Genomic DNA, 22,828 nt, shown 5'->3' on the forward strand with positions numbered 1-22,828 from the left:
GAACACATTGACCTCATTAAACGGCAAACTGAAACTCTTAAACATGAACTGGTCACCTTCTGCATTTTCAAAAGCAAAAATCCATAATTTCTTCATCTTCCTGTCAGTTTTTGCAGGATTTTACCATGTTTTCATGTCTTCTTATTGCTGTTGGCACCATGTTTTATTCACTGCTGCGCGCTGATGCACGAATCACAGGAAGCTTCATTCAAAGAATGTAATCTGTTCTGTTCAACAAAGCAGTTTTACATGCAGCAGCTGCAGCCCCTGTCACAATGATGGAGCCCCCTCTCCTGCAGTCGATTCATTCCTCTGAGCAAATCGCAGACGTGCCACTAAACTATTTTTGTGTAAAATGTCAACCTTCTGGCTCGTAGAGACATTAAAGGAAGATGCTGGAGTCAATTGTATTTTCTTTTTTAGATCAAACAAAAAAACTTGTTTTGAAGTTATGAAACAGAACGCCATATTGTTGGTGCTGGCTTGCGTCACTTGTCTTTCAATACAACTTGAATTTTCTGAAAAATGGACTGTAGCAGAGCTTTAACATTGAAATGTCTCATATTTTTTAGTCTAGATTTATATTGAACTCCTTGTCCAAACCTCAACATACTGAAGTCCTCCACTTGAGCTTTTCCTGATGACCTCAGACTTTGAGGATGTAATTCTCATTCCAGCTAACGGAACAACATCATCTGCAAAACCGGTCCCCAAAGAAGTCCCTACTTAGGGCCAAGAAATTTGTCCCCAAACTGTGAACGGATCAGCTAACGAAGGGCCTCCCCGCTACAGTCCAACATGTACTGGAAGCATCTTCAACTTCCTGCTGGAATTATGAATAAAAATTCCTGCTCTGGTTGTGTAGACCGAACCGCCTTCAGTAGAGGACCTCAGACCCCATATTCTCAAAGGGTTTGACGCTCTTCCGTTTACAGTTATCCAATAATCTGAATATTGAACATCTCCACTGATGGAAAATATCTGGACTCTGTTCCTTCTCCACCCTCAGCTGGAAAAACTTGCAGAAAAACGTGGTCTGCCTGTTCTGTGAAGCAGCTCATGCTTTGAGTCATTTATGTGATCATCCAAAGTGTGATGTGAGCTGTCACAGTCAACCTCCGTGTTTGATGCCATCGACAGAGCAAGAGCTGTGGGAAACAGAGAAAACTGACACCCAAGCTGAGGATGAGGAGGACCAAACAGGACCGGACATGCTCGATTCCCAGCTTGGGTCAGCTCCAGCTGTTTTTCACAGATGCTCCCAGCAGAGGGCAGTGTGTCAGTGCGGCTCGGTGCCGCCCATCACGTCAAACTTATGCACAAATCCTTTCCGTCTGGCTTGAGTCTGCCATTTTGCCGTGGCGGTTTCTCATCAGAGTTTTAAATCAACACTGGATCCGGTCAGGAGTGGAGCGTGTTTCCTTTCCCGAGCCGCTGCTGTCACAGATAGCTGTGGCGGCGCTGCTGAATATTGATGCTTTGTGAAAGAAGTAGCCCCCCCACCACCACCCCAGAGAGTCGCACGTGTGACCGAGGGGAGCCGAGTGACAGATTGAGATCACAGAAATTACAGACAAAAGGAAGCGCATGCAAAATTAAAATGTTACACAGAAACCAGCCTGGATTCTTTGTTATAACACGTTGACTATTGGGGCACAGAGAAAAGAAGTAAAACGTCCTCCCTGATGTTCTTGTTCCCATTCTGTTGGAGAGGTTAGAGTTCAAGTCCGGTTTCCTGCTCAGACTCTCTTTTACAATTCGTCTGGACACGTGTCGTCTGTCTCGGCGCCAAATGAACCGCTGGTCGGAGCTGCCTTTGACAAAGCCAAACAACCCTCCCTCCTGGTTTCAACAGGAGCCTGAACAACAGTGCTGCGGAGACAATTACAGCACAATGGCAGCGCAGAAACCTGCGTGTTTTGTGGCGTCCGATAAGAAGCCCTGAACAAACGCGTCGGCACGCCTGAAGACACAAGCGTTTGCAGGGTGAGTGCCGTCCTATTACAATTACAGACGGCATTGTTGTGCAAACGTTGGCAGAGACGGTAAATACTGGCGTGGGGGAGGAGGGGGGAGGGGGGGGTCTTTGCCTTTAATCCTAAAGCACATGTCAAAGTCAAGGCCCGGGGGCCGGATCCGGTCCTCTGGGTAATTCTATCCGGCCCTCCGGATCATTTTATTTTATAGTTATTAATGGCCTGATGTTATCTTGTGCTCATTTCTAACTTGTTTAATTTTGACAAAATATATTTTTATGGAGATTAAAATATTGAAAGTTATTTAAGGTTTAAGTTGATTTATTCTGGAATAATGTTCCTGCCTTTTTATTATTCATAATTATGTTAAACAGATACAACATTTTAACCCTTCCACTCTCTTTGGGGTCCAGATGACTCCAACCACATATTGATGTGATTCCTTCCATGACAAAGGTGGACAAAGATGGACAGGATTTTATGTCTGTCATGGACATTAGTGAAACTCAAAAATCAAAGATAAAAGAAAGTTCAGCGCACTGTCTTGTGGGGTCCAGATGACCCCACTTTTAATGTAAACAAGCCAAGGAGAGCAGAAGGTTGAAAGAAGTTTTAAAGTTTTAAAAAATGTTATCTTTTTATTTGGTATCTATTTTTTGGACTATTCTGTCATTTAATTTTTAGGCTGTTTTGGAGTTTAACCCTAACCCTAATGCTAGCTGCTTCGGCTAATTTAGGCTGTTTCTTATTTTTTTTAGGCTGTTTTAGAGCTTAGCTAATACTTCAGCTACATGCTAGATACCTTGGCTAATTTAGGCTTCTTTAAAAGTTTTGGAGTTAGGCTAATAGCTGTTTTGGCTAATTTAGGCTTTTTTTTCAATTTGTTATGCAGTTTTGAAGTTTAGCTATTTTTTCAGCTACATGCTAGCTGTTTTGGCGAAACAAAGTTTTTTGTTTGTTTGTTTTTTAGGTTAATTTGGCATATAGCTAAAATTTTATCTGGCTATCAGTTTCAGCATATTTAGCTTCAGTGTTTTTAGCTATCAGCTTCAGTGTTTTAAGCTATCAATTTCAGCATCTTCAGCTTTCAGCATTAACATCTTCAGCAGCCAAATTCAGCTTACAGCATTCACACTAGTATTATTACAGGTAATGTAGTTTGTAGATATGCTAAAAAGTTATGGTATTAAAGTTTTAAAAATGTAGTTTTAGTGTTCATTAAATGTTTATCCTGTTCGGCCCGCGACCTAAGGTGTGTTTTGGATTTTGGCCCCTTGTGTGATTGAGTCTGACACTTCTGTCCTAAAGGTTATGGGTGATGTAAACATGTGGCACTTTATTTTTCTCAGTCAGTTTCTCGAAGCAGCCAACTTCATTTCTACAGTAGAAACTTATATTCTAAGATGCGAATGAGAAATTCCATACCGCCTGCATTTAAGAATTAACATGTTTGAATTAAAATTAAACGACAATCAGTTGCTGGCTGCTAGAAGGTTGAAGCTGAGGAAAGTTTGGTGCACTGGGGTTCTGTTCTCTATTCTCATTAACTTCTCCTCCTTTATTCTGTATTATTTATTTTATTTAGCCATCTATGCTTCTGTTTGGTGCAGTGCAATTCATGTGTTGCTCAATAAGAGTCAGATAAGTTAATTCTTCTTTAACAGTCCTGGTAAATTGCTTGTCTGTCCTGAGAGAGGATCCCTTATTCATTTGGATCCCCAAGGGTTCTTCTTCTTCTTTCCCTGGAATCTGTTTTTTTTTTTTTGTTTTTTTTTTTTAAGTTTATCCTTACTGGGACAGACAGGGATAACCAGTTTAGTTTAGTCTGTTTAGTTTAGTTTAGCAGTCAGCTATTGTTTATATTTTATGACCAACTTTAGGCTTCTGCACAATTACAGAGGATTGAATCCCAATGAGTCAAATGTTTTTGTGATATTGGGCTATATAAATAAAATTTAATTGAACTTTTCTCATGATGGAGGACATAAATAAAGACGTTTCAGATTAAAACTGTGTTTTTGAGTATTTCTTTATTCTAACCATTGTGAATCAGGAGAAGATGATAAAATAAAAAAGAGCTTATTTGTGGCGTTGAAAAAATACGCTGGATGGGCAACAAGGTCCCAACTCGGAGGTGAATTTCTAATAAACTTGTGTTGCCCTGCAAAAACTATGTCCTAGAAAATACCACAGTGTTTTTGATTGGGTTAAAAATTGTATAATCATAGTTCAAAAAAATGATCCGAGTGTGACTTTTATCAATTTAAAATTCACTTTTTTGTGCTGTGCTGTCTTCTACAGAAACAAATGAGTTGAGTTGAACTCAGCAGTCAGACTGAACATGTAGGTGAAGCTCAGACAGTGAACATCATCTGGATCCCTTTTTCCTCCACTCACTTCATTCTTCCGTTGATGGGATTATTCTTCTGACACCTGGTGATGCAGAGAAAGCTAATGGAGATTCTGAGCTCTGAGGTGTTCAGCATCAGACCACCAGAGGTGTAACGGAGGTTATTAGAGACTGGAGACCCTGTTAACAAAGTCAGCTCCAAAATGAAAGAAGAAATCTGAATATTGTATTTGCAATTGCTAATGTTTCTGAATGCAGCAGTCACATTTTATTTAAACACTGTTCATTTTGGGGGAGTTCCTCTTTTCAGTAAAGCTAAATGTTTTAGTTCTCCAACCTTTTTCACCCCACAGATCGCTTTAATGTCGGAAAGTATTTTCACAGACCGGCCTGTTTGAGGCTGAAGTCGGCATCTGATTTTTTTGGCTTCTAAAAAATAAAAAAATCAGTCTTTCACTTTAAAATGGTCCCATATGTGACAATCTCTGTAAAATATTCTACAAATATTTGAAGTTTAATTAAATAAAAAGTGTTGATTTGCAAAAGTTGTTTCTTATATGTCAAAATAAACCCCCTAATGCCTGTTGTGTCAAATATGTGACAAACCAAATAAGCTAAAAAAATTACCTAAATGTAGCATTTATTTAAAAGTAAAAAAATTAGCCTTTTTTTTCACAGGTTTAGGGGTTAAATAATACAAAATACATAATTTCAGCACTGAGACAACTCAAATCAGGCTCAGATTATAATCTAAGGCTAAAAAAGTCAGTTTTTTAAATTAAATTTGTACCCATTGTGTATTTCTCTCCTACTTCATCTTTGTTGCTTCAATGTCTTTTTCTCTAGTTTTCACCAATCAGGAACAACTTCTTTGTTCCATTGAATCTGTTCAAACTGAATAGGATCCATTACAAAATGGACCAACTTTCAAGTGATGGGGGTGTGGACTTCTGAGCTGATCGATTGTTGCCATAGAAACGCTGACCCAGACCGACTTGACCAATCACTGCTCACTGATGACGTCAGGCTCCAACATGGCGGCAGCTTTACTGTGGAATAAAATGGTGACTGAATCGACTTCATTTGGTTAGAGCCGGAGGCAAACCAATTTTCTATCGGTGGAAGTTTAAATTTGATACAAAAATATTGAGGAAGCATCTCCACTGAACACAGATCCTCCAGAGAAAAACAGGGTTTCTGTCAGCATTCTGTTGTTTCTAAAGAAAGTGTGAACCTCCAGCTGTAACATGAACTGTCTGATTCAGGCTCACCTCTGAGGTGAATCATTGGCTCTGGTTTCTGGAAGTGGTAATCTGATGTTTTAGTGATGATGTTCTATGGAGACGACTGGATACTGTTCTCCAAACATGACAGACAGGTTGGAGAAATAAAGACAAAGGCTATTTCTGACACTTCTTTTTCCAAATTTCTAGAGATTTCTGTATTCTGCCACCATGAGAGCTTTCTGACCTCAGAAACTGTTAATTTAAAATGTAAGCATCCTTGATCGGCCAAAATATCAACTAACTTAATACTATGAAAGCAATTATAAATAATATCAAACATGCAATCATCACCTTTTATTCATATGTTTGAGGTCTGCATTTTTCACATGTAAAGGCCTTAATTTTATTTTATTTTTTAAATGACTGCGGGGTGCAGTTTTATCTTTATGTATTTATCTCATGAAAATGTAGCGTACCTTTGTTGTGCATGTTGGAAGTGCATCATGAAATATTTGTGAGGATAATGTCAGTGATGTACGGGTGCTGCTGTCACACAGCGCCTGTTGGATCCCCTCAAAAACTCTGATTGATTTCCTTATTTCTAATGCGTGTGAGGAGCAGGCGCTTTTCACTTGAACAGCACTAACAGGCATTCTGTGAGGAGCGTGGGGTTAAGGGTGGTCAGAAAAAAAATGCTACAACACATCTGCACCTCACCTTCTTCCCCCGTACTTCACTATGTTCACTATGACCTCGTGGCAGGCCCGTAGAAACAATTTCCATGAACGTTTTTACTGGTTGGTCAACGATCTTATCATTTCCTGCAGGTCACAGACTCGTACAGGTTTTTCTAGTTTTCACCTGCAGCTGTCAGTCTGTTTTTTTAACATTTGTTTGAGTGGGATCAGTCTGTTTTTTTACATGTTACTAACAAGGTTGGATGTTGCTAGCATGCTAGCAGCTAATGCAGCTATCATGTAGCTCTGTCAGAATATGTTTTTTTTTACATGTTACTGGCAAGGTTGGATGTTATTTTGATTACGCTAATACGGCTAGCTTGTATCTGTGTCCGAATATGTTTTTTTTACATGTTGCTGATAAAGTTGAATGTTATTTTGACTATGCTAATACAGCTAGCTTGTAGCTATATAAATAAAATTAAACTGAATTGAATGGGGCTAAAATCTCTTATGGGGTTCAACAATTAAGTTAAAATCCAACAATAGAATCAAAATATCCAAAGGTAGTTTTGAAGTTATTATGGGATGGAAGCTTTTTGGTGGCAAAGTGTGAAATTTATTGGCCGTTTTTACTTTTTCACACAATCTGGAAAAAGAAAACTTCATCTTCACAAAATTAAACATACATACCACCAGCCTAAGTTTATGACAACAATTTGACCTTTGACCTCAGAAGGAGACCACCATCTTGAATAAAAAAAAAAAAACTACTTTGAGTAACTTTTAAACACCTCTCTTAGGATTTCAGTCTATCCCGTTCTAACTCCAGGAGAATCTTTGGGAAATGACTTGGGAAAATGGTTGGATTTAGAAGTTAAAGATGTTGAACGTTGTTAGTGTAGCGAGTTACATTTCCGTATTGTCCGTACATTTTTTATCCATCCATCCATCCATTTTCTTGACCGCTTTGTCCCTGTCGGGGTCGCGGGGGTGCCGGAGCCTATCCCGGCTACTGAAGGGCGAAGGCGGGGTACACCCTGGACAGGACGCCAGTCTGTCGCAGGGCATTTTTTATCATAATATTGTAAAAATGTAATACACAAATCCCTGGCTCAAACCGAACCGTACGATGTAACATACGATATGAACATCTTAGGAATGTGGGCGTGGTTAATACAAAACTCCTGTTGCCAAAGAAATCACAAGATTTACTTTAGCAGATTCTCCTTAAAATTATTCTTCTATTCATGAGGCAAACAAAAAAATGAAATGGTTGCTATGGTGGTAAAAAGCAACAGAGACTGGGGGTTGGGTTGCGGCTTCGAGCTGAATAATATTATTATTAATGATCGTGTGTTTTTTAGCCAAAATCAATAAAAATAAAATAAAATAGAACCTGTGTTGTTTTTAAGCACGATTTTGGCCTAGTTGCCTCTGAGATGTGGGCGGGACTGGTGGTGCGGAGCAGCCCCGCCCCCCCTTCCCCTCTGATAGTTTGGAGCAGGGAGGTTGTGCCCCGTCTATTGTATTTTCTACATCCTAAATTAACTTTTTTTTTCAACTTTTTTTTCTACTCTTTATTTACAGGAATTTGTATAAAAAATAACTTAAAAAGGCTATTTTAATAATAATTTTCTTAATAAATGTCTTTTGATATCAGTAAAATGCCACAAGATCCTGTTAAAAACACAATTTTCATTGAAAATAAATTAAAAAATAATAGACGGAAATGTTTTTTTTGTGCTCGTAAAATAAATATGAGTTTAAAAAATCAAAATAAAACTTATAAAATATAAATGAGGTATTTAAACTCAAAGTTTTAGAACTATAACAGAAACAGGAATTTTGCTCAGGTGTTTAAAAACTCTGTAAAGTATTTGGTAAGGAGGTAAAGTAAAAAAAAAAAATCTTTTGTTCTGGCATAGAAAGTTTCCAACATGAAAAGACGACTGTCACTATTAATCTGTAGTGAAATTGACAAAATGCTTAAAAAAATTGACAGTGGGGATTTGATTATCCATCTTTCATCTGCAGTTTTCTCATGAGGAGCCTCAACAGAAGCTTTCAGAAATAAACTTTCCCATGGCAATCCAAAGAAACACTTGGGAGTGACGATGAGTTCACCTCTGAGTGGGCCGACGGTCAGGAAACATGTGAAGTGAATCAATGGATCGTTCGCTTTACTGAATGTCAAAGTTTAAGGATACTGCTTTGGAGTTCAAAGCCACACAGAGAAATTCAAGGATTTTTCCCACAGAAATCCTCAGGTTGGGTTTGTATGTTAGACACGAGCGGCTCATCCATTCATCTTTCTTACAGGATCTGGGATTCCTGTGCAGTTTTCCCTGTTCTAGTCATTTATGAGCATTTATGCAGATGTATCTGTCTGTGCATTGCTGTTTGGATGCTTTAAGGTTCACCTCCAACCTGGACGTTCATCATTTCCACTTACTGGAGGAAACCAAAGCTGGACTTGATTAATTTATTGAGCAAAATTGGGGTTGCTATTCCTCTATCCAGCCATGTTTACCTTGGCATTTTGAAAGTTCACACATCTAAGAGGCTTGTTTCTGAACCAAAAGGACTTCTGGTCTCGTCAGAGTTTACCAAGAATGTCACTGAATGGTGCCATTTACAAGCAACAAAGTGATCAAGCATCACAAATCAGTGAAATCAAGCGTTTGTCTGTCAAACTGATGTTTTTGCCATTTTGGTTGTGAGGTTGAAGTCTTGAATCCAAAGGTCAGTAATTCTGCATTAGTAATCATTAGCTCTAATGTATTCAGTCTGGAAGGCGTCTGCTGCTAAATGAGTCCTCAGGAGGGAAAACCGCCGGATTTGATCTCATTTGCTGTCATGTCAGGAACAAACCACAGACACAGCTAAAACAATGTCAATGCTGCACCATTTTTATTTGTTATTATCAGGATTTACGTATTAGCTCACGTGACACGTGAACTTCAGTGGTGTCCCATTCATGATCCATTGGGTTGAAAATGACCTCACAGCTGGAGCTAATGAGTGAATACACAAAAGAAGAAGAATCTCCTCCCTGCGTGTGTGGCACTGGTCCGTTGACGTACACTAACTCTCCAACTGTTCTGACGTGGAGAAAAAGCACTTTACACCATGTTTTTCACATCCGTGAAATGAAAAGCCACTTTATTCAGTGTTAGAATCAGCTGATGTACATTAAAAGACTTCCAAGCTGTAAAGTGTTGCTTTACTCAGCATCAGAATCCACTGGAATTACGTTAATTGTATAAACGGTTGAAGAGTCTCGGTAGTTGAAAGAATCTTATTAAAGGGTTAACCAAACTTTTTAAATCAGTAATACTATGGAAGTTTTTTAGTTAAAATTAAAATTTCGATGGGTCAGAAATTCAACATAAACAAATTCGGAGTGAAAAACTTCACCCAAACAGTGTCACCAGAGCAAGTGGTCGATCCAGGAGCACGTCGATATCCAGCCAATCAAATCCTGACACTGACGTGACGTCAGCGTTTGTTTTGGTCTCTTGAGTTGTGTCTGAATTCCTTCCGATGCCGCGGCCTTCGCGGTCGCCGACGGCCGGGTCCTTCATAGAGCGGGAAGATGTATGTTAAGGGCTTTAAATTTGGACGGTCTAGCCTTGTTTTATTTATTTTTATCATTTAATTGAACAAAATACAAGTTGGTGTAGCTTTTCTGGCTAATTTCCTGTAGCTTAGCCACCGCGCGTTGAAGGTGTGAAGCGCGAAGCTGGAAATGTTTCTGAGTTATTTGATTCAACTTTAACTTTTGGAGGAGTTGGAGCAGATCCTTCGATCCATCGCCGTCGCAGGAACTTGCTATTATCCCGGCTGAGAGAAAACGACATGCAGGTACAGTTTACAAACGCTCTTGGCATGGATGCCTGTTTTCAATCCTGGTAAAATCACAAAAACCTTGTGTAATCAGCCCAAAATCAACCTTATGCAGCTCAATTCTACTATCTATTTTTTGGACATTTTTGATCAAAAGTGTTTTTTTGAAGGACAAAGCTGTGATCTATAAAGCATCGGGCCTACGTCCAGGAGTACTTTTTTTTCTTTTCTTTTCTTTTCCTCCCTTTTCCTTTTTTCATCTGGACTAACCATCTGCTCCAAAAATGTCAACAAGTACAAAAAAACTTGCTGAGGAAATGGCAGATATCAAAAACTCTCTAAATTTCATGTCGCAAGAGCTCAGTGAGGTGGTAAAGCAACAAAAAATCCAGACAGGCCTCATGAAGGAGATTCCAGAGCTCAAGGCCATAATCAAACAGAAAGACCAAAGGATTGAGGCGCTTGAACAAAGAGTGGATGAGTTGGAACAATATTGTAGAGCAAACGGCATGATCATCACTGGATTGGAAACCAAACATCAAAGCTATGCAAGAGCTGCTGGTTCAACTGCTGAGCAACAGGGTGAGGATGCACCAGCAGAGGAACTTTGCACCTTAGAGCAGCAGGTGATACGACTCCTTGCAAGCATGAAAATTCAGCTGGAGAGTCAACATATATCAGCTTGTCATACTGTTCTGAACAAGGATAAAAAGAAAAAACCTACAATCATGATCAAATTCACCAACAAGAAGTTCAAGATGGATATCCTGAAGCAAGCCAAGAAATTGAAAGGCACCGGGGTCTACCTAAATGAGCACCTGACAAAGAAACAAGCTGAAATTGCTTGGAACGGCCGGATGCTGAAAAAGCAAAACAAAATTCAAGCGACCTGGACTAGAAATGGAAAAGTCTGCCTCGTGTCCTCTCTGATCAGGTCTAGAAGCTCATCACTAGTCGCGTTTCCATTAACTCTGAAATTTTGCAAATTGGAATTTTGATACATTCTCCAAATGGAAACCACAATTTCAAAAAAACTGGCATTTTTCGAAATACAGTTTTTGCCCTTAGAGGAGGTGGGATTTGGGGAGTTTCGAAACAGACATTTTTCCAAAACTGTAATGGAAACACTTTTTGAAATAGATGCGCCTCTTTGTATGAAGTGTCTGTCCTAAGTCTATGGTCCTGAGCGCAGCACAGCGGGCGGCAGGAGAGATCCAACAGCTTCACAGCTCTTTCTAAGTTGAGTTACATATGGAATCATGCAGCTCCTCCATAAAACAATAACCAAGATTTCCTCATCGCTTCATCTGCAGCTACACTTCTGCAGCTTGGAGCCTGAAGATGCTGAACTCTCGTTTGAGGAAAAGCACGAGTGCAGGGACAGAAACTTAAATGGATCTCTTCGTGTTTTTAAACAGAAAAATGTCCAGCAGCTTACTTGTTAGAATGATTTATTTAAAAACCACTGAACAGGTTTCTCACGCGCACCTGAGACTGTCAATAGACTCTCTCCAGACAGAGCTGTGACGTCACCGCAATGCTCCTTTGTTAGTGAATCAAATAAAAAAATACTTGATCTCATCCATCGCCGTGTTTTTAATGACTTATTGTGTGAGTTGGTTTGTGCTTTATCCCAAAATGATGATTTAATGGAAACAGTGTCATTTTGAAATGTGTTTTTCCAAATTCCTAAAATTTCGCTAAAGTTTTGCGCAAATGTGTAATGGAAATGCAGCTACTGTTTCTTTTTCTTCTTCCACTTGGTGGCTCACTCCTTCCTTCCTCTCTTTCACCCACTGCTGTACTTATCTGTGGAGTTTACTCCCAGATAGAAGAAGTCAGGAGGACTGGTGGAAGGTCTCTGTCCTGATGCCTCATCCATGAGGTCAAATCAACAGTAGCAGCAGTGGACTCCCACTGACCTTCTCCTGATGCTGGATACTCACAATCCTGAACACAAAGGATAGAGAGCAGAAAAAAGAAGATACAAACCTTTTTATAACATGCATATTTAACATGTATCATATTCTTAACCTCACATCAACATACTTTGTAATTTTGTTAGGTTGTCCCACTGTTTTTTGGCCTATAAGGGGGAAATCTTTTCCAGCAGAGCCATTTTCTTCAGGATTATCCTGGAAAAACATATAAAACGAAGAGGGAGAGATAACAGGGTTAATCCTTCTCCAAAATGTTTTCCATTAAAACACAAAAGACACTAAACTCTACTGCAGCGGTCACCAACTCTGTTCTGCTCGTTTTACAGCTAACCTACTTTAAGCTTCTTCTGCTCACCTGGCTGGATCAGGTATGTTCAATCAGAAACTGGACTAATTCAATCCATCTAACCAGGAATTACTGAAGCAGGATTGTTACATTTCAGATCCAAATAATGTTAAAATGTTTTATGTTAATCATCAAAACCACAAACTTATCAGTTTACAGTTTTTACTTACATTAAAAGTCTCATTTTCTATGACTCTGGGTCCCACATCTAAGTCCACCACTGCGGAAAAGCCTTCGGGGTCGACTGCAATGCATCTTGGGATATGGGGAGCACGAGAGGATACACCAGAACAATCCTTGAAATTGCGAAAACTCTAGGGGACATCACACGGACGGGGTTTGAATATATTTTCAACCATTAGACAAGTTTATTTTAATTTGTCAAAAACTTGTCAATGACTGATAGACAACAGTGTTAATTATGAAATAAAATTCACATTGTCAGATTCTCTTTTTATTGTGACACATGCTCTAGGAAAATACTTCATCATTACCTTATATAATATTTAACTTGAATAGAAACGGGAAACACAAAATGAACTTTGGTCCTCCCTGTTCACAATAATCCAAATATTTGTGCTTTGATTTAAACATACTTCAGAATAAATTGACATTTTCCAGAGAAAAATGATTAACTTTAATAATAAAAACAGCATAATCAGATTAAGTCTCAGATCTCCATGTTCAGGTCAGAATCTTCTTCTTTATCTGTTCTAAAAGCAGCGAGTGAGTCAATGGTTGTGGTAGAGGAGGACCAAGGCTTTGATGAGCGGATCTGGATTAAGCAACCAACTGCACAAATTTGATTACCCTTTAAAAGTACTAAAAATCAAAACAAACACCCCCCATATTGCTATTTTGTCATTTATTGCCCCTGTCTATTTAAAAAAAAATTATTTACCTAAATTGAACAGTTTTGGGATTAAAAAAAAAAAAGAGACAAACAAATAAGCCCTGAGTTGGATTCAAACCAGTAATCTCTTGATTGTAAGAGCGGGAGTTTAACCGCTAGGCCATCTGGAAACCAGAAGTGCATCACCCAGCTTTGTGGATACAGTCCAAGCATTAAGCAACCAACTGCACTATTTGATTACCCTTTAAAAGTACTAAAAATCAAAACAAACACCACCCATATTGCTATTTTGTCATTTATTGCTCCTGTCTATTTAAAAAAAAAAAATATTTACCTGAAAAAATTCAGAATACAAATTCAGAGGTTAAAACAATTCAGAAAAAAATTCAGAGGTGAAAAAAAATTCAGAGTCTGATGGAACTAAAAAACTTCTATATAATACAAGTTCTGTTTTACTCTGCAGCCTTCAAACGATGAATAATTCCAAATTAAGACGTTTAATAACAGGAAATCATTATGACATTACAGATGACATGTTTTAGCTGCTGTTCTGATAAGTCCGTGATAAAAACCGAGTCTGGACTATTAAGGATTACCGTATTTTTCGGACTATAAGTCGCACCGGAGTATAAGTCGCAGTAGCCAAAAAATGCATAATGAAGAAGAAAAAAACATATATAAGTCGCTCTGGAGTATAAGTCGCACTTTTAAGAGAATAGTCCAACATTTATGAACAAATTCAACAAGCCTGACGTAACGTTGCATTTGACATCAAATGCGATTCTATGTCAAATTTGAGTCCGCTGAATCTTTTGATGTGCGTCTAATTTAATGCTCAATGCTTGTCCAAAAATGTGTTCATAAACTAGACACTCTCATTGGAGAAGCTGTCTGAAGTTTTTAGCCTCATCGCTACATGATGGAGGCTTTGGCTGTTTATCTCGTTTAAAATACACAGAAGATACGGATGATGTTGAGAGGTTAAGTTATTTATTTAAAGAACTCCACAAAAGCATCTATAATCATCTCTCCATTCTGGGATCAGGACAGCAGTTTTTTGTCTTTTCTTACGGAGATCGTTACCTTCTAGCCTGCAGGAGCTGCATCTAAATGACAGTTTTTAGCTGCTCTTCTGTCTGTTTATAACCCAGTTTGATGGCTCGTTGTCCCGCATTAGCCCAGGAAGAGAAAAATAAAAACAATAATAATAATGTCTTGATGCAAATGAGAAAACATCATAACATCCATGAGGAGAATGATTAGATTATCAGGAACGTTTGTTTTGAATGTAACTTCTTCTTCTGCATTTCTGTCAGCTGACAGCAGGAGATACTGATATACGAACCTACAGTGCCCTCTAGTGGTTGTTATTGGGAAACAACCGCCAAAAGGCAACCGGTTTAAGTGGGGAAAATAATAAATATATGAGCCTATTTATGTCTAACAAAATCACATATAAGTCGCTCCTGAGTATAAGTCGCACCCTTGGAAAATCTATGAAAAAAAGCGCGACTTATAGTCCGGAAAATACGGTAATTTCAGGTTGAAATGAGACTGAAAGATGCGTCAGGGTGCAACAGTTTGATGATTTAAATACAAAAGCAGAGATTTTATCAGAGGTGGAGGGAAATAGTGGAAGAGGGAAATAGTGGAAGACGGAAACCTTACAAGTGATCAGAAATATTTAACTGCTCACCAAAGCAGTAAAGCTGCGACTGAACGTATGTGCTTCATGGAACAGGATTGTTTGTGTTTGTATTTTAGTGGTGTATTGAGGTTTTTTCACTTGTTTTAAATGAAAGTTGCTTAGTGTACTTCATTTTATTGAATAACCATATTTTCCGCATTATTTTCCACAACAGACTAATGTATTGTTTATTTTCAGACTTCTGTCATGAGTTACGAAAGGCAGTGATGAATCCCTCAGTCATACAGACTTTACTGTGTTCACAGAGAGTTTAGACCTTGTTTGTGACACGCTACACGTTAGCGGCATTTGCAAATTTCCAAGACAAATTCATCTCAACCTTATTTGCAACACGTAAAAAAAAAACGACTGACAAAACGTTACTGTGACTACGCTAACTCCAAAACTTTTAGTAACATGCCCCAAAAAAAAAGCACATTTTGACACACGCTTTAGCATTTTCACAATAACATCGTTGTTAGCTTGTTGTAGCTTGTTAGCTACACTTACAAAAACAGATTGATATCGCTAAAACAACTATTACTGCGACCAGGCTAACTCCAAACATGTTTAATATCACATAAAAGAGCACATTCTACCACCACACTTTAGCTGCATTAGCACATTCACAGTATCATCCAACCTTTCTAGGAACATGTAGAAGAAAACACATTCTGACATGCTAGCTGTATTAGCATATTTACAGAAGCATCTAACCTATCTAATGTCAGTAACATGTAAAAAAAACATTTTCTGAATATGTCTCATTGGGCTTCATGCCTGTAATTGTACAGAAGTAAAAGGTCAGTCATAAAATATGAACAATAGCTGGTTGCTAAATTAAACAGACTAAATAAAACTTGATGTGTTCTCTCCTTCCTGTTAAGAAAAAAACTCCGGAAAAACCTGATTCAGGAAAAGAAGAAGAAGAAACCTTACAGATGTCGACGTGAAGGACAGATCCTCTCTCAGGACAGACAGGTGATTTACCAGGACTAATAAAGAGGAAGGAATCAGCTTATCTAAGTCTTCAACTACGTATTTGAATAGAGTTCCGCTGGATAAGACTGGGGGACACGCTGAAGTCCACAGCCAAGACGAGCCAGAGGCACGGTCCACGAACAAGAACAGGGTGATCCACCTGTAATCTGGAATCTGAAAATTTGACGGTTTCTCTCTCTGATGTCATCATCTTTTTCTTTTTTTTAGGAAGGGGGGGGGGGGGTATTCCCTGTACCCAAAGTTCATTTCCATCATTTTTTGAGGATGTGGCGGGGTTACATTTTTACTCAAACTCACAAAACAAACCAAAGGAATGGAGAAGGAAGAAGAACTGAGAGAAAAATCTGGTCCTGGACGGCAGAATTTAAGACCACTGGGATCGCAAAAGATAACCAGAGCGGAGTTTTAAAATGTAAGTACTTGTAAATAAATGTACTGTCTGTAATCCCCTGTCAGTCAGTGGCTCTAACTGCAGAAGAATCTGTCCATAAAAGAGCCACACAGCATCCTGAACAGGAAGTCAGCCGTCGGCGTGTTCACTAATGATCTCTCCTGCAAAAGCAGCTTCACCTCTGAGTGAACAGCCGATTAAAATCCGGCCCAGCCCTGCTCTTTATGGCTCCAATTCAAGGGAATCTTCAATGCAGTTGCTTCTCTTGTTGTGATCAACAGCTGTTGCCTTCCTGCTAACGGCCAGCTGCTCTGCCGTTAAAGCTCCCACTGAACATCCATCACACGCGCGCCCTGATTTACAAACGCGCTAAGAAATAAAGCTCACATATATGTTCTTCCACCTTGAACAAAAGGGTTTAAGGACGAGGTGAAGCGGCCCTCACCTCTCCTGCAGAGCTGCCGTCATGTCTCTGCTGCAGTGCTGTGGTGGAACGTTTCATCACCGCAACAGCCCAAAATGATTTTAAATGTTAGAAAAACAAACTTAATTGACTTATTTTGCTATTAATACCTCTGAATTAATCTGATTTTTATTCAGTTTAATTTATTAATCTGTTTTGTCATTTGTTTGAATTGTTTTGATTTTTACATAACTAATGATCTGAACTTAACAAAAATGCAACTTTTATGTGTTTAACTAAATTTTTTTCTAAATAAAAGAAGTAGTTGCTCTCAAAGAGAATTTATTAATGTATCATCTTTGCATTTCTGCAAGGCCAAACACACACAAATGCAACAGTAAAATAAAATGCAGTCTTTTTCTTGCAAATATGGACAGTACATTAACTGAAGCTCCTGTAGAAGGACCAGTGAAGGGTGAGTTTAAAGTTATGAAACCGATTTTGTTATGTATTTTTGTAGCAAACTGCAGTACAGCTTCTAATATTATTATAAGTTACAATACAAGCAAGAATACAAATATAATGTACTGTTTGCCTATCAGAGATTTAATGGTTCTCTGTAGAAAAAGATGATTTTGATTTTCTGAGCTGATTCCTTTCTAAAAAGAATTAAAAGGATAAATTCTGTTGTTTTTTTTGCTGAAGGCTTTCAACAGTTTTTGTTCTGTGGTCAGAGTTGCTGAGGTTTTTCAGGTTATGTTGTGTTTCAGGATCCCTGTAACCCTCGGAGGGCTTTTAGCTCCATTTGCTTCAGAAACAGCTGAAGGAGCTGAACAGCAGTCTCTCAGATTCACCCGTGTTCAGCCTGCACGCCGTCCCTGCTGGCTGTTTGCTCAGCCAGACAGTCAGTCAAAGAAATGGGAGACATTCAAGCTTGAGCAAGGATTGTTTTACTAATAAAAAAGATTTCTTTTGAAACTAAAATGTAATTTAATAACTGCATTGTCGGGTGCAGAACAAATTAAGATTTCCCACAATGTTTTCCACTGTATTGGAATTTACTCATGTGCAGGTTCATCACACCAGGTGAACATTAATACTTTGCTTCTAATTATTAAGAAAACACTATTTATACGGACCAACATGGGAGACCCTGTAGAGAGAATAGCAACCACCTTGTTGGACGCTGATGGAAGTCCACGTCTTCATTTTGGTTGTTCTTTAGGGATCTAAAGAAGCTTTTCATCAAAACCCACATCTGAATAAAGAAGTACTCAGAAACGCAATCTATAGCTTTAATTTTCTTCATAAATGTCCTCCATCATCAGAAAAAATGTGTTCAAAACACCAAAAAACAGAATGGTCTTTAATAGAAGAAATGCATCGAAAAAATGCTCTCTGACTAAACCAAACATGAACTTTATTTATAGCTCTTTTCCTGTTAACATTTTAACACTCAAGGCTTGACATGCCCAGAGAGCTATAAAATATAAACAGAGAGCAGTAAAACATTCAAAATAAAAGAAAAACAAATAAATGGATGAATTCAAATGTTACCAGCTATTATTTATTTAAATTACCACAGAGCAAAGAAACACAGAAGATTTTGTTTATAAGAAACAAACAAAACATTAATAATGTATCAAACACAAAGTCAAATAAATTTAAGTAATTGTAATGAAAAGGTTGTTTGATTTATATATTCATATATAAAAAGTTAGATTGTGATTAGTAAACTAATTTAAAAAAATAAATACATAGATAAACATGATTGTTTATGAAGGCACTTAGATAAAAACAAATTAACATGTTTCTATGAGTGAGATTGAATTTAAACCGTAGACTATATATGAGAACCAGACTAAGAATTATGAGAATAAAGAAATAAACAGTCATTATATGTTAAGTTATAAGTAATAAACTGACCAATCACATACCCCAATAAAAGCATGTGGTGCCCGCTGGCCCTGCCTCCAAAATTTTAAATGTTTGATTGACAGATTTTGTGTAGTCTGCTTTCAGTAGAAGGGGTGTGGCTTTCAACAAGCTCACTCCTGATTGGTGAGAGTGATTTCCATAAAAATGTTGACTTAGAACGACTCAGACCAAATACCGCTTATTAATGTCGTCTGGTTCCAACGTAGCGACATCCGGAGAAGTGGCGACTGAATTGACTTCATTTCGTTGGGACTGGAAGTAAGGCGTTTTTTATGGGTGATGTCACACCAGAAAAAGAAAAAAAACTCTAAATAGGAGCGTTCATTTCTGGACCAGTATTATTGAGGCGTGCTTGAGGTCTTCCTCTTGGTTTGACACATCCAGAACCACCTGACTCCACATTTGTAGGACATCATGTTATCTCAGGTTTCTTGAATAACTTTATTCATGGGTAAAAATTCAAACCCACCAGACATACAGTTGACAGTACTTTCTGTGTTGGGACCAAAGCAGCAGAGCAGGTCTGACTTGCTGTATTGTTGAACATAAAGAATGAATGTTGTACCTCCTTTTTCCCTTAAATGTTTGTTTTTCACAGAAACTCTGAGTGTTCATGTTTATGGGTAGAAGAAAGCAAACAGCTTACTGGACACATTACAGGCAGTAAAACACCTTTATTGTGAATGCAGTAATTTACTGTTTTTGAGGTGTTTTTATTTATTCCGACTGAAGACTGCAGAGACTGTTTAAAGCTGCAGGCTGTGGCTTTAATGTGTGTGGGGGGTGATGACACTCAGCTCTACAAACACCTAAATATCGATCGTTTCTTCCAGTCTCATAAGTTGTACAACAAACAGTAAAAATGTTCAGAGAACATTTTCCAGTTTATTACTGAATTTTTTTTCCCTCCCTACAGATGACATTATCATTTTCTTGAGCTGGTATCTGGATCAAAACTGTATGTGTCTGGATAGCTCAAATATTGCTCACTATTTTTGTTGCAATGTTAATGTTATGTCGAGGTTGTGAAGGTCTGTAAGCTAGTGGGAGAGAGTGTGAACAGATGGATGATGGGAAATGGGATTGGCTTACTCTGTGCCAACAGTCCCACCCAGGACTATAGGTGATGAAGGTGATGTAGTATCTCCTACAAACCAGTATGGTATGGTAGAGTATGGTGTTGTTGAGAATGGTATGGTATGATATAGTGTGATATGGTAGAGTATGGCAGAGTATGGTATGGTAGAGTACGGTATGGTAGAGTATGGTATGGTAGAGTATAGCAGAGTATGGTATAGTAGAGTGGTTGAGTTTGATATAAAGTGTGGTATGATAGAGTGTGAAATGCTATAGTATGGTGGCGTGGTAGAGTATGGTACAGCATGGAATAGTAGCTGGGTATGACAGAGTATGGGATAGTAGAGTATGGAATATGGTATAGTAGAGTATGGTAGGCTAGAGTATGGCATAGTATAGTATAGTGTAGCAGAGCATGGTATAGTAAAGGATGATATGGTAGAGTATGGTATGGTAAAGGATGGTATGGCAGAGTATGGTAAAGTATATCAGGGTACTGTCCTACACCCTATAAAATAGTAGGGGATGGTATGGACCATGGTAGTATAGTAGGGTATGGTAGAGTATGGTGGAGTATGCCAGGGTAGAGTAAAGCAGAGTATGACATAGTTGAGTACTGTATGGTATGGTATGGTATGGTATAGTATAGTATAGTATAGTATAGTATAGTATAGTATAGTATAGTATAGTATAGTATAGCAGAGTATGGTATTGTAAAGGGTGATATGGTAGAGTATGAAATGGTAGAGTGAGGTATGGTAAAGTATACCAGAGTAGTCCTACACCCTATGAAACAGTAGATGATGGAATGGACCATGGTAGTATAGTAGGGTATGGAGGAGTATGGTGGAGTAGGGTAGGGTAGAGTATAGCAGAATATTATCATATACTGATATACTCTACCATACTCTGCATGGCATGGCAGAGTAAGGTAGAGTATGGCATGGTATGTTATGTACACACATGGACTCAGGCACTAATGAGATGATCCAGAGATTGTGTCTTTTGGGTGTTAAGGTCACCTGGATGCAGTTTCAGGATCAGAGAACTGTGTCATTATTCTTAATGACACAGTTCTCTGATGGAGAACCTGCTGTCTCTATGTGTCAATGAACAGTTTCCAAATGACAAATTATCTAAAGCTGGTGGCTTCAGGTGAGGAGATGATTCTGCACATTAACTGTTTCTCCAGCATCAGAAGCTCTGAGCCAGGAAGATGGGGGGAGGGGGGTCATCTCTGAGAAGTGGACAATCTGGTTTTCTGCTACGTGCTTGACTTTACATTTCCTAAATACACGAGCATGGGAACGATGGTTGCTGTGGCAACTGTGAAAGAATAGTAAAGGGGGAAGGGGGGGTGTTAACACACACTCATCATCTGGCAGACCCCCTTCAGAAGCCCAGCGATTTCTGCATTCTTTCCACACGTTTGTCTCCTCCCTCCGACACCTCTCCGTCTTCTTTTCTCTCCATTCACTGGCTCTGGTTGCTGCCGCGGTTTCACAGCCTTTGTGTTGCTGTGTGCTGCGTGTGTGTCACACTGTAATCTGCTGACAGCCAGATTGATAGCTAAGTGTGGCGTGTTTGTATGGCTTTATTCCAGCAGCAAAGATCTGGAGGCTGCTACCTGTTCATCCATCAACCTCCTCCTCTCTGCCTGCAGCCTGAATGTTTCCCTGCACCGTCTCACACAAACTCACACAAATGCTTGCATTTCAATGAACTGTACACATTTACATGCTGAAAAAAGCTGCCCACTGGGCTGAACCCTCACTTTAGCTCTTCCTTGTGATCATGCTGAGGCATAAACACACTTAAAGACAAACTTTGGGGGAAAATTTTACATAAAAGTGTACTCCTTATGAGGTCTTACCAGCTCACTTCTTCTTAAAACACAAATATCAATGACTGTGACAACTGGTGTTAAAAATAACAAAATTAGCCCAAATTAAATAAATTAAATCCACGTTTTTGAGTATCTCGGAAGAGTTGCTTTAGTGGATGTTTACTGTATTTGGCTTTGGGTGCAACTAATGAAACGTTCACACCGGCCTCAGCAACTCACAATCAATAAAATGTTTTTATACTATCGTTCAATCAATCAATCAATCAATCAATCACATAACCATACAAGTAGACATAGATCTATTTTATAATTCGTCATGATGTATGGAGATTAATGATCAAAAATAATGTTATTATCAATATTAATATATTATTATCACTAGATTATTTTCATTTAAAAAATCATTATGGGAACAATGTTTATGCATATGCTTTGTGAGAACAGCATTAAACTCAGGTGCAACTTGTGTTTTTTAAGGCCGAACAACCACTAGAGGTCACTGTAGATGTGTATATCATTATTTGTCACCTGACATCAAAGCAGAAGAAGAAGTCTTCCTCCAGCTTTGGTGGAATTGTTCCAAAGCAATTCAAAGAATTCAATGGATTTAGTGATTTTTACACGAGTGTGTTCTTTCTTTTCGGAACACTTTTTCATATGTTGCACTAATACACTGTAGAGCAGTGTTCCTCAAACTTTTTATGGCTGCGGACCGGTCAATCCATGATGATTTTGTAATGATATTTCACTCCATCATCTGACATGTGCAGGATGGAGGGTTGATAAAATACATAAAGTCTATTCATTTGTGGTTAAAAACGAGTTTACTTTACAATTACAAGATTATCTCATAAAAAAAACAACTCAAATTTAAAAAAAAAAAGCTTGCAAAAAGTAACTAACAAATCAATTATTTATTCTCAATAAGAAACAAATCAGACTACTTTGAAGCTATGACTATGACTTAAAATAAAATAAAAAAACAGCTTTGGCTGACTTTATTGCTCTGACATGCAGATAAAAAAGAATCAATTCTGGATAAGCTTGCTTATGAAGTTATATACTGTCTGTGGGATATTAGGAATTCCATCAGACAAAAGATGACACTTATAAAATCTCTGATGTGTTCCAGTTCTTTCTCAAAAATGTACTTGAAGGTATCTGTTCCTGTAAAAGTACTTTATAAACTCAAAGTGAAAATCAAACTGAGGGATTGAGCTGCTTTGTGGGTGAGAGCTCAGGCCAACCACCATGTCGGCTAAACTGA

The 22,828-nt window shown here is 38.4% G+C and overlaps 2 long non-coding RNA genes across 2 annotated transcripts; one reads left to right on the forward strand and one right to left on the reverse strand.

The window, feature by feature from the left end:
- Positions 1–11,794: 11,794 nt before the first annotated feature.
- Positions 11,795–13,522, reverse strand: LOC112156423. The gene is made up of 3 exons (XR_002920963.2): positions 12,535–13,522; positions 12,128–12,213; positions 11,795–12,028 (listed from the first exon to the last, which is right to left on the reverse strand). It is a non-coding gene; the product is annotated as an uncharacterized LOC112156423 (long non-coding RNA).
- A 1,266-nt stretch (positions 13,523–14,788) lies between these two features.
- Positions 14,789–16,484, forward strand: LOC112155718. Its single transcript, XR_002920834.2, has 3 exons — positions 14,789–14,938; positions 15,792–15,885; positions 15,955–16,484. It is a non-coding gene; the product is annotated as an uncharacterized LOC112155718 (long non-coding RNA).
- The last annotated feature ends 6,344 nt before the right edge of the window (positions 16,485–22,828 follow it).

Source organism: Oryzias melastigma, linkage group LG18 (genome assembly GCF_002922805.2).
Source record: "Oryzias melastigma strain HK-1 linkage group LG18, ASM292280v2, whole genome shotgun sequence".
Taxonomy (NCBI): domain Eukaryota; kingdom Metazoa; phylum Chordata; class Actinopteri; order Beloniformes; family Adrianichthyidae; genus Oryzias; species Oryzias melastigma.